This window comes from Triticum urartu, chromosome 5, assembly GCF_003073215.2.
Source record: "Triticum urartu cultivar G1812 chromosome 5, Tu2.1, whole genome shotgun sequence".
Classification (NCBI taxonomy): Eukaryota; Viridiplantae; Streptophyta; class Magnoliopsida; order Poales; family Poaceae; genus Triticum; species Triticum urartu.
Window position 1 is genome coordinate 84,079,874 of NC_053026.1, and position 14,152 is coordinate 84,094,025.

A 14,152-nucleotide genomic window follows, 5' to 3' on the forward strand; every position below is an offset into this window, starting at 1 on the left:
TAATCGGGAACACCCCGATATTTTCCTCGCCCTCGCTTCTACCATGGTTTTTTTCCGTCATGGACGGCCCAAAGAAGAGAAAATTCCTTACTTGACACTGTCTTAAAATCTGGTTCCTTATTTGACACTGGAAAAGTTTTTCTTCCCTATTTGACACTAGTCGTAAATTTTATTCCCTATACGACACTTCCGTCCATTTTGAGCCTAAATGACACCTGAAAAGATGATTTTGCCCCTCATGTAGTATGTGTGTGTTGTTGCGTGCGTGGGTGCACGCGCACATGTGTGCTGCTGCTACATGTGTGTGTGCATGTGTGCTGCTGCGTGTGTGTTTGCTACTGCGTGTGTACGAGCGCACGCGTGTGTGTGCTGTTGCGTGCCTACGTGCTGCCTGCGCGTGTGCTGTTGTTGTTGTGTGTGTGTGTGTATGTGTGTGTGTGCTGCGCGCGTGTGTGTTGCTGCGTGTGTGTGCGTGTGCGTGTTGTTGCGTGTCTGTGCGTGTGCGTGTGTGTTGGTGCATGTGTATGTGTTGCTGCGTGTGTGCTCCTGCCCTCGCACTGATGCTGCGTGTGTGCGCTATTGCCCCCCACACACATACCACATGAGGGGCAAAAGAGTCTTTTTAGGTGTCATTTAGGCTCAAAATGGACGGAAATGTCATATAGGAAATAAAATTTAGAACTTGTGTCAAATAAGGAAGCAGATTTTAAGATAGTGTCAAATAAGGAATTTTCTCCCCAAAGAATGTCATGCACCTGCGTCTCTGGCCCGCCCAGGACGAAAAGCCCATTTTCTGTCATGTTTTTTTGTCATAGAAGTAGGACCCCACCACATCTATGATGATACCGTGTTTTGTCACACTTATTGTCATAGAAGTATCATAAGTATGACAAAAAAATTCGATCGGCCCAAAATGTCACGGATGTGTCTTTTTTTGTAGTACTCGACTCCATATATTCGTGTTCGGGGAGAAAAAAATCAGAGAGAAGGATTCATCGCATTTTACGATATGGAGCCCCCGCCAAGCCCTAATCTCTCTCGGGAGGGCTGATCTGGAGTCCGTTCGGGGCTCCGAAGAGGGGAATCCGTCGCCATCGTCATCATCAACCTTCCTCCATCACCAATTTCATGATGCTCACTGCCGTGCGTGAGTCATTCCATAATAGGCTTGCTGGATAGTGATGGGTTGGATGAAATTTATCAAGTAATCGAGTTAGTTTTGTTAGCATTTGATCCCTAGTATCCACTATGTTCTGAGATTGATGTTGCTATGACTTTGCTATGCTTAATGCTTGTCACTTGGGCCCGAGTGCCATGATTTCAGATCTGGACCTATTATGTTTTCATGAATGTATGTGATTTCTTGATCCTATCTTGCAAGTCTATAGTCACCTACTATGGGTTATGATCCGGTAACCCCGAAGTGACAATAATCGAGACCACTCCCGATGATGACCGTAGTTTGAGGAGTTCATGTATTTACTATGTGTTAATGCTTTGGTTTGGTACACTATTAAAAGGAGGCCTTAATATCCCTTAGTTTCCAATAGGACCCCGCTGCCACCGGAGGGTAGGACAAAAGATATCATGCAAGTTCTTTTCCATAAGCACGTATGACTATATTTGGAATACATGCCTACATTACATTGATAAACTTGAGCTAGTTCCGTGTCACCCTATGTTAGAACTGTTGCATGATTGATCGCATCCGACATAATTCTCCATCACCGATCCATTACCTACGAGCTTTTCATATATTATTCTTCGCTTATTTACTTTTCCGTTGCTACTGTTACAATCACTATAAAACCAAAACTGCTACCGCTACTTTTGCCACCGTTACCACTACTGTCATATTACTTTTCTACTAAATACTTTGCTACAGATATTAAGTTTCCAGGTGTGGTTGAATTGACAACTCAGCTGCTAATACTTGAGAATATTCTTTCGCTCCCCTTGTGTCGAATCAATAAATTTGGGTCGAATACTCTACCCTCGAAAACTGTTGCGATCCCTTACACTTGTGGCTTATCAATACTATTTTCTGGCACCGTTGCCGGGGATCATAGCTCTATTCTTTGAGTCACTTGGGATTTATATCTGCTGGTCACTGTGAAGAACTTGAAAGATCAAAGAACCAAGATTTTTCCTTCAACTATGAGGGGAGGTAAGGAACTGCCATCTAGCTCTACACTTGATTCACATTCTGTTTTGAGTAACTTGCGACACCTACACATGCTATTGATTCTGATAGGTCGCATGTTATTGATGATGCCACTTCTGCTATGCATGATATTTATGATGAAACTACTTCTATGCTTGATACTACTGTGCCACTAGGTGAATTTCTTGATGAACAACTTGCTAGGGCTAGAGAGAATGAAATTATTGAAACTGATAATACTGATGAAAGTGATGATGAAGATTCTCCCCATAGATATGAATTGCCTGTTGTGCCTGAGGGTTATGTTATGGATGAAGAAACTTCTAGAGACTTCTTAGCTTGCAATGATAGATCTGATCTTAAGAAATTATTAGCTAAGCTTAAAGAAAAGTCGTTGAATGCTAGAATGAAATATGACCCTGCTTTTGCTACTTCACCTATCTTTATTACTGATAAGGATTATGATTTCCATGTCGGTCTTGAGTTAATTAATTTAGTTGAATTTGATCCTTTTTATGGCTATGAATCTGAAACTGTTGTGGCACATCTTACTAAATTAAATGATATAGCCACCCTGTTTACTCATGGTGAGAAACTCGCTATTACTTTATCCTTAAGTTGTTTCCATTCACATTAAAGGGTGATGCTAAAACATGGTTTGATTCTCTTGATCCTGGTTGTGTGCGTAGTCCCCAGGATATGATTTATTACTTCTCTGTTAAATATTTCCCTCCTCATAAGAAACAAGCTACCTTAAGCGAAATATATAATTTTGTGCAAATTGAAGAAGAGAGTCTCCCACAAGCTTGGGGGAGGCTTCAAAGATTACTTAATGCTTTGCCTGATCATCCTCTCAAGAAAAATGAAATACTTGATATCTTTTATAATGGACTAACCGAAGCTTCCAGAGACTACCTGGATAATTGTGCTGGTTGTGTTTTCAGGGAAAGAACTGTTGATCAAGCTGAATTGCTATTGAATACTATGTTGACTAATGAAAATAATTGGACACTTTCTGAGCCAACTCCTAAGCCAACTCCGAATAAAAGGGGTAATCTATTTCTTAGTCCTAAAGAAATGCAAGAGGCAAAGAAATCTATGAAATAAAAGGGTATTAGAGCTGAAGATGTTAAGAATTTACCACCTATTGAAGAAATACATGGTCTTGATAACCCGACACGGGTAGTAAAGGTAAATTCTCTCTATAGATATGATAAAGCTGAAATCCCGCTTACTAAGTTTGCTAGCCAATCCTTAGATGAGTTTCATAATTTTATGGTTAGACAAGAAGATTTCAATGCTTATGTTGGTAGACAATTGAAACACAATGCTGATATGCTTGAGCACTTGAGTGATTATATGTCTAGAGTTAAAGGTGAACTTAAACTCAATACTCAACATGCTTCTATGGTTACCACCGAAGTAGAACAAGTGCTTAAAGCTCAAAATGATTTGCTCAATGAATTAAATAATAAGAAAAATGATAATGTTGTTAGAGTTATGACTAGAGGGGGGAAAATGACTCAGGAACCTTTGTATCCTGAGGGCCACCCTAAGAGAATTGAGCAAGATTCTCACAGAACTAATGTTGATGCACCTAGTTCTTCTCAGAAGAAGAAGAAGAAGAAAAATGATAGGACTTTGCATGCTTCTAGTGAACCTATTGTTGACACACCTGAGAATCCCAATGATATTTCTATTTCTGATGTTGAAACACAATCTGGTAATGAACATGAACCTAGTGATAATGTGAGATGGTGTTCATGTTGATGCTCAACCTAGTAATAACAATGATATAGAGATTGAACCTGCTGTTGATCTTGATAACCCACAATCAAAGAATCAACGTTATGATAAGAGAGACTTTGCTGCTAGGAAGCACGGTAAGGAAAGAGAACCATGGGTTCAAAAATCCATGCCCTTTCCTCCTAAACCATCCAAGAAAAAGGATGATGAGGATTTTGAGCGCTTTGCTGAAATGATTAGACCTATCTTTTTGCGTATGCGTTTGACTGATATGCTCAAAATGAATCCTTCTGCTAAGTACATGAAAGATATTGTTACAAATAAAAGAAAGATACCGGAAGCTGGAATTTCCACCATTCTTGCTAATTACACTTTTAAGGGTGGAATACCAAAGAAACTTAGAGATCCAGGAGTACCAACTATACCATGCTCCATCAAAAGAAACTATGTTAAAACTGCTTTATGTGATCTTGGAGCCGGTGTTAGTGTTATGCCTCTCTCTATATATATATCGTAGAATTGATTTGAATAAGTTGACACCTACTGAAATATCTTTGCAAATGGCCGATAAATCAACTGCAATACCTGTCTGTATTTGTGAGGATGTGCCTGTTGTGGTTGCAAACGTTACTATCTTAACGAACTTTGTTATTATTGATATTCCTGGGGATGACAGTTTGTCCATTATTCTTGGAAGACCCTTTTTGAATACTGCAGGGGCTGTTATTGATTGCAACAAAGGCAATGTCACTTTTCATGTTAATGGTAATGAGAATACAATACACTTTCCGAGGAAACAACCTCAAGTCCACAGTACCAATTCTATTGGAAAAATTCCAACTATTACTATTGGAGGTTTTGAATTTCCTCTTCCTACTGTCAAGAAGAAATATGATATTCTTATTGTTGGGGACATGCATATCCCCGTTGAGGTAACCTAGTGTTATTCGAAAATTCTCTGGTTTCATGTTATTCGAAAAGAGTTTGTTAACAAGACTTGATCAACCTTGTTAGTGGATTCCTTTTGATGAGCATGAGATGGATGAATTTAGAAAACACAACTCTCTGTACCCTCTTTTTACTTTCTGTTATTTATATTAAATAAAGCAAAAACCGTATTTTCTGTCTGTTTTCTGAATTATCCATGCAATAAAACATACCCCAAAAATAAAAGTTCTCCAAATGCCCTGAAAATTTAATATGATTTCTTCTAGAATATTTGAGAATATCTGGCACTGAGAACACACCAGGGGGATCCACCACATTCCCACGAGGGTGGAGGGCGCGCCTTACCCCCCTAGGCGCACCCCTGCCTCGTGGACACCACGGGGGTCGCCTCCACTTATTCTTGCACCCACACACTGTCTTTCTCCAGAAACAATCATCCACCAGCTTAAACCCGAGTTCTTACTCATCTTGCTGCCATTTTCGATCTCCTTGCTCAAAGCTCCATTCACAAAACTACTTTGGGGGATTGTTCTTTGGTATGTGACTCCTCCAATGGTCCAATTAGTTTTTGTTCTAGTGCTTTATTTGTTGCAAATTTTTGCTGCTTAGGTGACCCTGTTCTTGAGCTTGCATGTCAAATTTATGTGGTCAAAAGTAGTTTTAATGCATGATATAGCCTCTAGGCAGTTGTAGGAGTAGTTGCTATCAATTTTGTTGAGTTTGGTTCACTTTTATTTTGAGTCACTAAAAATTTCAGAAATTTTTCAGAGGAAGAAATATGTTTAGGAAAATGTACCAAGGTGGTTCCTCGAGGAAGCAAGGCCCAAGGTCCGCAATACGCGAGCCAGACAATAAACTACCAAGGGAGGCTCAAGTGCGGCCTTGTGAATGGCCGTCAGAAAATTTCATGGTCCAGACTGGAATTAAGGAGGAATTTGAAGCATATGTGCATAATGCTGATCTTGAGAGCTTCGAGTCAGATAAGTGCCGGCAGTACCTCTATTTAATTGGTTCATTTGTGAGAAGATTTAAATATATATCATCACGCAATTCTCAAACTGTCATGTTTGATCTTTATGATAAATCTTATACCATGGACTTAGAAGATTTTAATACTGCCTGTAAACTCCCGGAGTGGGGTAGTGCTAGTGAACCTCGCAAATCTGAATATAAATACTTTCTTGCTAGTATAACCATGGGGGAATCTAGGGAAATCACGCAAGCTACCATAGGGAGCATTCATTTTCCTGCCATACATTATTTTGCTCTCTTCATAGGTAGATGCATTAATGGTAAGGATGAGGCATGTCACATGTGCATTCCCGATCTTTGTGTTCTCAAGAGTGCTGTACTAGGAGATAGACAATATAACTTGGGGGCCATTATTGCACGTAGGTTGCATAATAATAGTATTAATGGAGATTTCTTTGGTGGAATTTATGCAACCCGTTTAGCTGATTTTCTTGAGATATCCATACATGGAGATGATATTGAGTTGCCTCCTACTTATTTAGATTATAATACCATGGTTCGTCATCAGTTTGTTGAGAGGAATGATCAATCCCTCCAGTACCGACTAATCTTTGACAGACGACGCACCTATCACGTCGCTCTCCCTGCTCCTGCTTTCTTTGACTTTCAGGCAAAAGGGAGATATGTTATAACCAGGGCGGAGGCGAATGAGTACGATAGGAGGACGGAGGCAGCTCGCCTCCAAGCTGCAGCTCTTCAGGCAGTAGCTGATGCATCTCAGTACGACCCCATCTTCAACTACGGATATCCACCAGACCATCCATGGGCATAGACCAACTTAGGCCAAAAGCCTAAGCATGGGGGAGTACGTATTTCACACCGACATTACATTCATGTTCACACACTCATGCCAGTTGTCGGTGCTCATACTTTTTCATTGTATCATCCATATTTATTTTTAAGCTTTCTTCTTGTGTGTTTGAAAAACCTTAAGAAAATACAAAGAAATTAGTTGTAGCTTTTAACTAGTTTACTTTTCATGCCTGTAGTAGCAGTAATTAAAAACAAAACCCCAAAAGATTTCTCATTCTTCTTTTGCTTGTTGGGACCTTTCCCGTGTAAATAGTTTTATTTCTTTTCTTTGGGGGTCGAGAGGAGAAGACCATGATTAAAATGTTGAGTGGCTCTCATATGCATTATTGTTGATCTAACAGAGATCCCATATTACCTTGTCTTCTCTCTTGAATTGAATGCTTGCAGATTCTAGCTTAGTCCAATTGCACATGCACTATTATTATTATCCACATCGTTCGGTCGTGCAAGTGAAAGCCAAAATGACGATATATGACGAACTGAATGAGATGAAAGAAGCTGGTATGAACTCGACCTCTCTTGTTTTTGTAAAATGATTAGTTCATCGTTCCTGATTCAGTCTATTATGAATGAAACATGTTTGCTATGACAATTAGAGATTATAGTTGCTTATGCCATGCTTAATTAGCTAGGAGTTTATAATGGTTTACCTTGCGTGCCAACATGCTATTAAAATGGTTGTGATGTGGTATGATAGGGTGGTATCCTCCTTTGAATGATTTGAGTGGCTTGACTTGACACATGTTCACGCATGAAGTTGAAACAAAATCAACATAGCCTCCATGATATTTATGTTCATGCCGAATTATATCCTACTCATGCTTGCATTCAGTGTTGGTTAATTTTAATGCATGTTCATGACTGTTGTCGCTCTCTAGCTGGTCGCTTCCCAGTCTCTTTCAACCTTCAATTGTACTAAGCGGGAATACTGCTTGTGCATCCAACTCCATAAACCCCAAAGATATTCCATATGAGTCCATCATACCTTCTTATATACGGTATCTACCTGCCGTTCCATGTAAATGTATGTGCCAAACTCTAAACCTTCAAATAAACATTCTATTTTGTAAGCTCGAATAGGTCATGTATCAACTAGGGATGTGTGTATCTTCCATGCTAGGCGGGTTATTCTCAAGAGGAGTGGACTCCGCTCCTCACTCACGAGAAAATGGCTGCTCACCAGGATGCCCAGTCCCATGCTCAAATCAAATAAAAATAATTGCAAACAAAACTCCCCCAGGATTGTTGTTAGTTGGAGGTGCCCATTGTTTCGGGCAAGCCATGGATTGATGCTTGTTGGTGGTGGGGGAGTATAAACTTTACCATTCTGCTTGGGAACCGCCTAAATGTGTGTAGCATGGAAGATATCAAGATCTCTCGACTGTTATGTTGACAATGAAAGTATACCGCTCAAAATATTATTCAACTCTATTTCAAAACCGAGCTCTGGCACCTCTACAAAAATCCCTGCTTCCCTCTGCGAAGGGCCTATCCATTTACTTTTATGTTGAGTCATCATCCTATATTACTTGACTGGATCTCTTTTACCATGAATTACAATGTCTAGTCAGTCCTTGATCTTTAAAGGTGCTCTGCATTTATGTTTTGCGGTCTCAGAAAGGGCTAGCGAGATACCATATTGTTATATCATATTATGATTGTTTTGAGAAAGTGTTGTCATCCGAGATTTATTATTGTTGCTCACTAGTTGATTATGCCATTGATATGAGTAAATATGAGACCTAAATGTTATTGTGAATATGGTTAGTTCATAATCTTTGCTGAAAACTTGAATGCTGGCTTTACATATTTGCAACAACAAGAGCAAACAGAGTTTGTAAAAGTTTTTCTTTATCACTTTCAGTTTATCAACTGAATTGCCTGAGGACAAGCAAATGTTTAATCTTGGGGGAGTTGATACATCTCCGTCGTATCTACTTTTACAAACACTTTTTTCCCTTGTTTTGGACTCTAACTTGCATGATATGAATGGAACTAACCCGGACTAACACTGTTTTCAGCAGAATTGCCATGGTGTTATTTTTTGTGCGGAAATAAAAGTTCTCAGAATGACCTGAAAATCGACGGAGATTATTTTTGGAATATATAAAAAATACTGGCCAAAGAACCAACGTCAGGGGGCCCACACCCTATCCACGAGGGTGGGGGCGTGCCCCCGTGCCTCGTGGGCCCGCTGACGCTCCACCGACGACCATCCTGACTCCATATATTTGTGTTCGGGGAGAAAAAAATCAGAGAGAAGGATTCATCATGTTTTACGATACGGAGCCGCCGCCAAGCCCTAATCTCTCTCGGGACGGATGATCTAGAGTCCATTCGGGGCTCCGGAGAGGGGAATCCATTGCCATCGTCATCATCAACTTTCTTCCATCACCAATTTCATGATGCTCACCGCCGCGCGTGAGTAATTCCATCATAGGCTTGCTGGATGGTGATGGGTTGGATGAGATTTATCATGTAATCGAGTTAGTTTTGTTAGGGTTTTATCCCTAGTATCCACTATGTTCTGGGATTGATGTTGCTATGACTTTGCTATGCTTGTTACTAGTGTCGGCGTTCTGGGAACGGGGGTCCCCAGACTTGCCTGCCTACGGCCTGCGGCGTGGCTCAAGTGGGGGCCCAGCGCGACCCATCTTCATCAGCTCAAGCTCAAGACCCTCGCAAGGGGCCAAGGCTCGCGGGGCGGACAACAGGAAGCTTCTTCAGAGGCAGCCTCATCAGGCAGGCTCGCGAGGAGGCGGAGAGATCAAGGCAGGGGTACCTCGCGAGGAGCCCGTGACGCAAGCCATGACGATCGAGACCAGGCAGGCGCCAGGCGGGCGCCGGCCTATGCAGTGTCCTTGTTTCCCCTTTAGTGCAAAGGGGGCAAGCAAGGCCAAGGCATCGGGCAAAGGTTACCATTCCGGTGCAACAAGACCAAGACCAACAGAGCGGCAGGACGAAGGTCACTGTGGAGCCCAAGACGGCGTCATCACCAGTGCTTTTGGCAGCCGAAGACCACCGTTGGTCAGGATAACTTGTACTAGATGTTCCCCTTCAAAACAGCCAATTGTTGGCGCCCTTCCCGCTCATTATTTGGCGAGAGGCCCAAAGCCTCTATAAATGGAGCTAGCCACCACAGAAGAAAAGCAGAGACATCGAGACATAGAAAAAAGCAGAGACATCGAGACATAGAGGCATAGAGAGATTGACACACCTAGACATCTAGAGATCTGATAGAGCCCTAGCAGAGAGAGGGAGCGGCGACTGAACTGACCCAAGCAGTTCATCGCCCCAGCTCAAGAACACCTCTCGCGAGGCTGTTCTTCCCTTGTACTATTCATCATCAGCCCCTGAGGCAATCCACCACACCACACACTGGAGTAGTGTATTACACCACAACGGTGGCCCGAACCAGTATAAACCTCGTGTCCCTTGTGTTGTTTGTTGTTTCCAGCTTAGATCACGCGAGGAGATCGTACGTAGATCGGTCGGGGAGAGATCTCCGCACGCACCCCAGTGTTCGAACCTCAAGGGTCTGCCGGAACCCGAAATCCGACCACTAGGGACCGAGTGCCATGATTTTAGATCTGAACCTATTATGTTTTCATGAATATATGTGAGTTCTTCATCCTATCTTGCAAGTCTATAGTCACCTACTATGTGTTATGATCCAGTAACCCCAAAGTGCAAAGGAGTTCATGTATTCACTATGTGTTAATGCTTTGGTCTGGTACTCTCTTAAAAGGAGGCCTTAATATCCCTTAGTTTCCAATAGGACCCCGCTGCCACGGGAGGGTAGGACAAAAGATGTCATGCACTTTATTTTCCATAAGAACGTATGACTATATCCGGAATACATGCCTACATTACAATGATGAACTGGAGCTAGTTTCGTGTCACCGTATGTTATAACTGGTGCATAGTTGATCGCATCCGACATAATTCTCCATCATCGATCCATTGCCTACAAGCTTTTCATATATTGTTCTTCGCTTATTTACTTTCCATTTCTACTGTTACAATCACTTAAAACCAAAATTGCTACCGCTACTTTTGCCGCCGTTAGCACTACTATCATATTACTTTTCTACTAAATACCTTGATGCATATATTAAGTTTCCTGGTGTGGTTGAATTGACAACTCAGCTGCTAATACTTGAGAATATTCTTTGGCTCCCATTGGGTCGAATCAATAAATTCGGGTTGAATACTCTACCCTCCAAAACTGTTGCGATCCCCTACACTTGTAGGTTATCAGAGACCTCCAACTTGACGTGGTCAGGGCAGAAGGGAGCTCAGGGAAGTGACGCGGTGAAGAGGTCGGGCGCGCCTGCGAGGACGGGCAGCTGGGCCATCGAGGAAGCAGCATGAATGGCCTTGGTGTGCTGAGGTTGCTGGCGGCCTGAGCGAGCCACACAGAGGAGGGCTCGAGTCGAAGCAGGGGTGGTGATGTGGAGCTTGACAGCAAGGACCTGGAGCGCGGTTCCGACAACGTCGGGAACGGCGAAGACGAGTGAAACCTGGTAAAACGGAGCCGGATGCGAGCAAACGGAAGTGCGAACGAAGCTCAGGGGCGGAGGAGCTTGAGCGCGGGGCGGCTACATGGTGTTCCACTCCTTCTGGTGCTCCTCCTACGAGGAGAGTTGGCGGCGGGGATGAGGTGGCGTAGGGTCGGGCGAGGTGCCCTGGCGGCGGCGCTAGGAGGGGGATGAGGGGATCGGAACGAGGCACATGTGGTGGGTGGCTGCAGGGCAGCGCTGGCCGTTGGTAGAGAAGGGCGAGGGAACGAGAGGTTCCGGCGAGAGGGAGGGTCTGGAGGGGATCGGGGCTAGGGACTACTACGCTGCGTTGGCGGCGCTAGAGGAGGAGACGAGGGAGAGTGGGGGTCGAGGGAATCGGGCGAGGGTTAGGAGGGAGTGGCCTAGGGGTTCGATGGGCCAGCCAGGGTTCTGGCCCATTTCGGAGGGAACTGGAAAAGGCCAGGAGGCCTGCTCGGCTGACCAAAAGATAAAACATAAGGGGTTTTCTTTTCCATAAATCAGAAAAGAAAGAGGAAAAGAGAAGAGGAGGCAAGGGATTTATATGGAGGACCAAACAACCTAAATTGTCGGAGATGGCATGCGAGTACTTTGACATATTATCAAAGCTCCACAACTAGATTGGAGTAAAGGGAGAAAGATGAAGGATTTAAATATTTGGGAAGAGAACGGATTTAAAATGCAAGTTTGTTTTGGGTTGATTCCAAATAAATGGAATACTTTGTTATAGCTCCCTAGATATTGGGAGAATAAGTTATAAAGAGAATTCACCATGTGCATTCCCTTGATTTAAATGGATTAGAGATCCACACGATTTCTTTTTTAGAGTTGCAGAAAAATTAAAGAGATGAAGCCTGATGACATGATGCAATGCAAACGATGCTATGATGAAATGTAGCAAGCAAATAAAACACAGCTGACACGCAAAACATGGAAGGCATCTGGAGCGTCGGTCTTGGGGCGTCACAACTCTCCCACACTAATAGAGGATCTCGACCCGAGATCCTAGGGATGGCACCGGAGAGAAACAGAAAAGGAAGAGGTAAAACAAAGTTGCTTCTTCGACAAATGAGTGAAACCAACGAACTTTGAGAGGTTAAACAAATTGAAAGAAGGAATCCAACGAAGATGCAAGAAGTTGAAAACACTCCGTTATAAAAGAGGACCAAGGAACATTGCGAGAACCTTGTCGGTTGAAGGACATGAAACAAGCGCTTAACGGACCAAAAAGAATACGAAAGCACACCCGTAGAAAACTAGAAACAAGGAACACCATGAACCTTGGAGGTTGCAAAGCTATGAGTGACGAGCACAGTGGACAAGAAGGAATTGAAACCACTCTGGTTGAAACGAGATCAACAAGGAACAAGGAAGAACAAATTCGAACAAGCACTCCGGTTGAAAATAGATGCAAGACTTGATAAGACGAAAGAACTCGAATGAAAACACAACACTCCGGCTAAATGGATAAGCAAGGAAAAGAACATGATCTTTGACAAAAATGGAATGATGGGTCAAAGAGTGCAACATCACAATGCTTCCGGAATGAATGAATTGAAGCTAGATCGTTAAGAAGAAAGAAAGTAGAAGAAAATTATAACTTCTACCACCAATGAATTTTAAAACATCCTTAGAAAGAAGGATTGAATGGAGTTGTTGAAAATTAAACAACAAAAGAACAAGGTTGTTGTGGGCTTATGGAAGACATCTCCAAACTGAGGTGAAATTCTGCCACCGAAAACAATGATAGATAGAGGACAATGAAGAGATGAAAAACTTCTACACCGAGATGGGAAGGAGAAGATTGGATCATCGATAAGCACCCCAAAAGCTACATTCCTTAGTGGTATGGCTTTAGGTGAAATATAACCCAAGATAAATCCAACAAAGAGATTGATGGATTGAAAATACATCATTCTTGACAACATGTGAATCGCGAAACATGAATGGAAATTGTCAAGAATGATATAACACCATCTCAAAAGATAAGGTAGAAAGAATTGCACTTCGGATGCAAGGTGAAGAATGCTTGAACTCCTCAAAACAAAACATGTGTTGAGCACCCTATTTATTTTAGAGTATATCTTGGTGGATCATAACTTCGAGAGAAATCTTGAAGAACAATTGAAGAATGAAAAAATCCCTTGACGAACCACCATGTAGAGCCTCCGTGAAGAACTCCGGTAATAAAAGGATGATAAAAAGAAAGAGAAGTTGAAAACACAAGGTGAAGCCTTGCGATGATTTAAATGGAGCTTCGCGACGAGATAATGCGGAAAACTTGGAACTCCAGAAAAGAAAAGATGAAGCATCTCGAACCGAGAAATGTGGCATGATGAACAACTCTGTAAACAAGAAACTAGATCACTTGGATGAAACAATAACAAGAATTACGTTATGCGTATCCTTCACTAATTTAAATTCATGACAAGCAACGGATTTTGCATACTACTTATTCTCGTTGAAAAAGGATTGAAGAGAGATATTGCTCAACTTGGGAAGGTCCTCAATGAATCAACTCTCGGATTTGGAAAGAACAAATGAACTAATGTGAGAACATATAACGAGAAATCTTGAACAAACCGCCGTAAGAACTTGAAACATGCGTAGGAAACGCACGAATCACTAGGAAGAATTTAAAAAAAGAAAAAAAAAGAAAGATACTTGAGAGAATTTGATACAAGATAACGAAGAGATCACGAGCTGATTAGGGAATACTTGAATGATGCCTCGGTAAGATTTGGAGAACGAGAGCTGAAAGCTGGAATAAATAATCCTGAAATGATGGCTTTCAGAGAATCGAGCTGAAAAGACTCCTGAATTTCTCTGGATGGGTGAAAAGAATTCTCACAATCGAAAACAATTATGAGAGGATGGCAACAAGCTTGAAGTTCGCATCTTTGAGAGA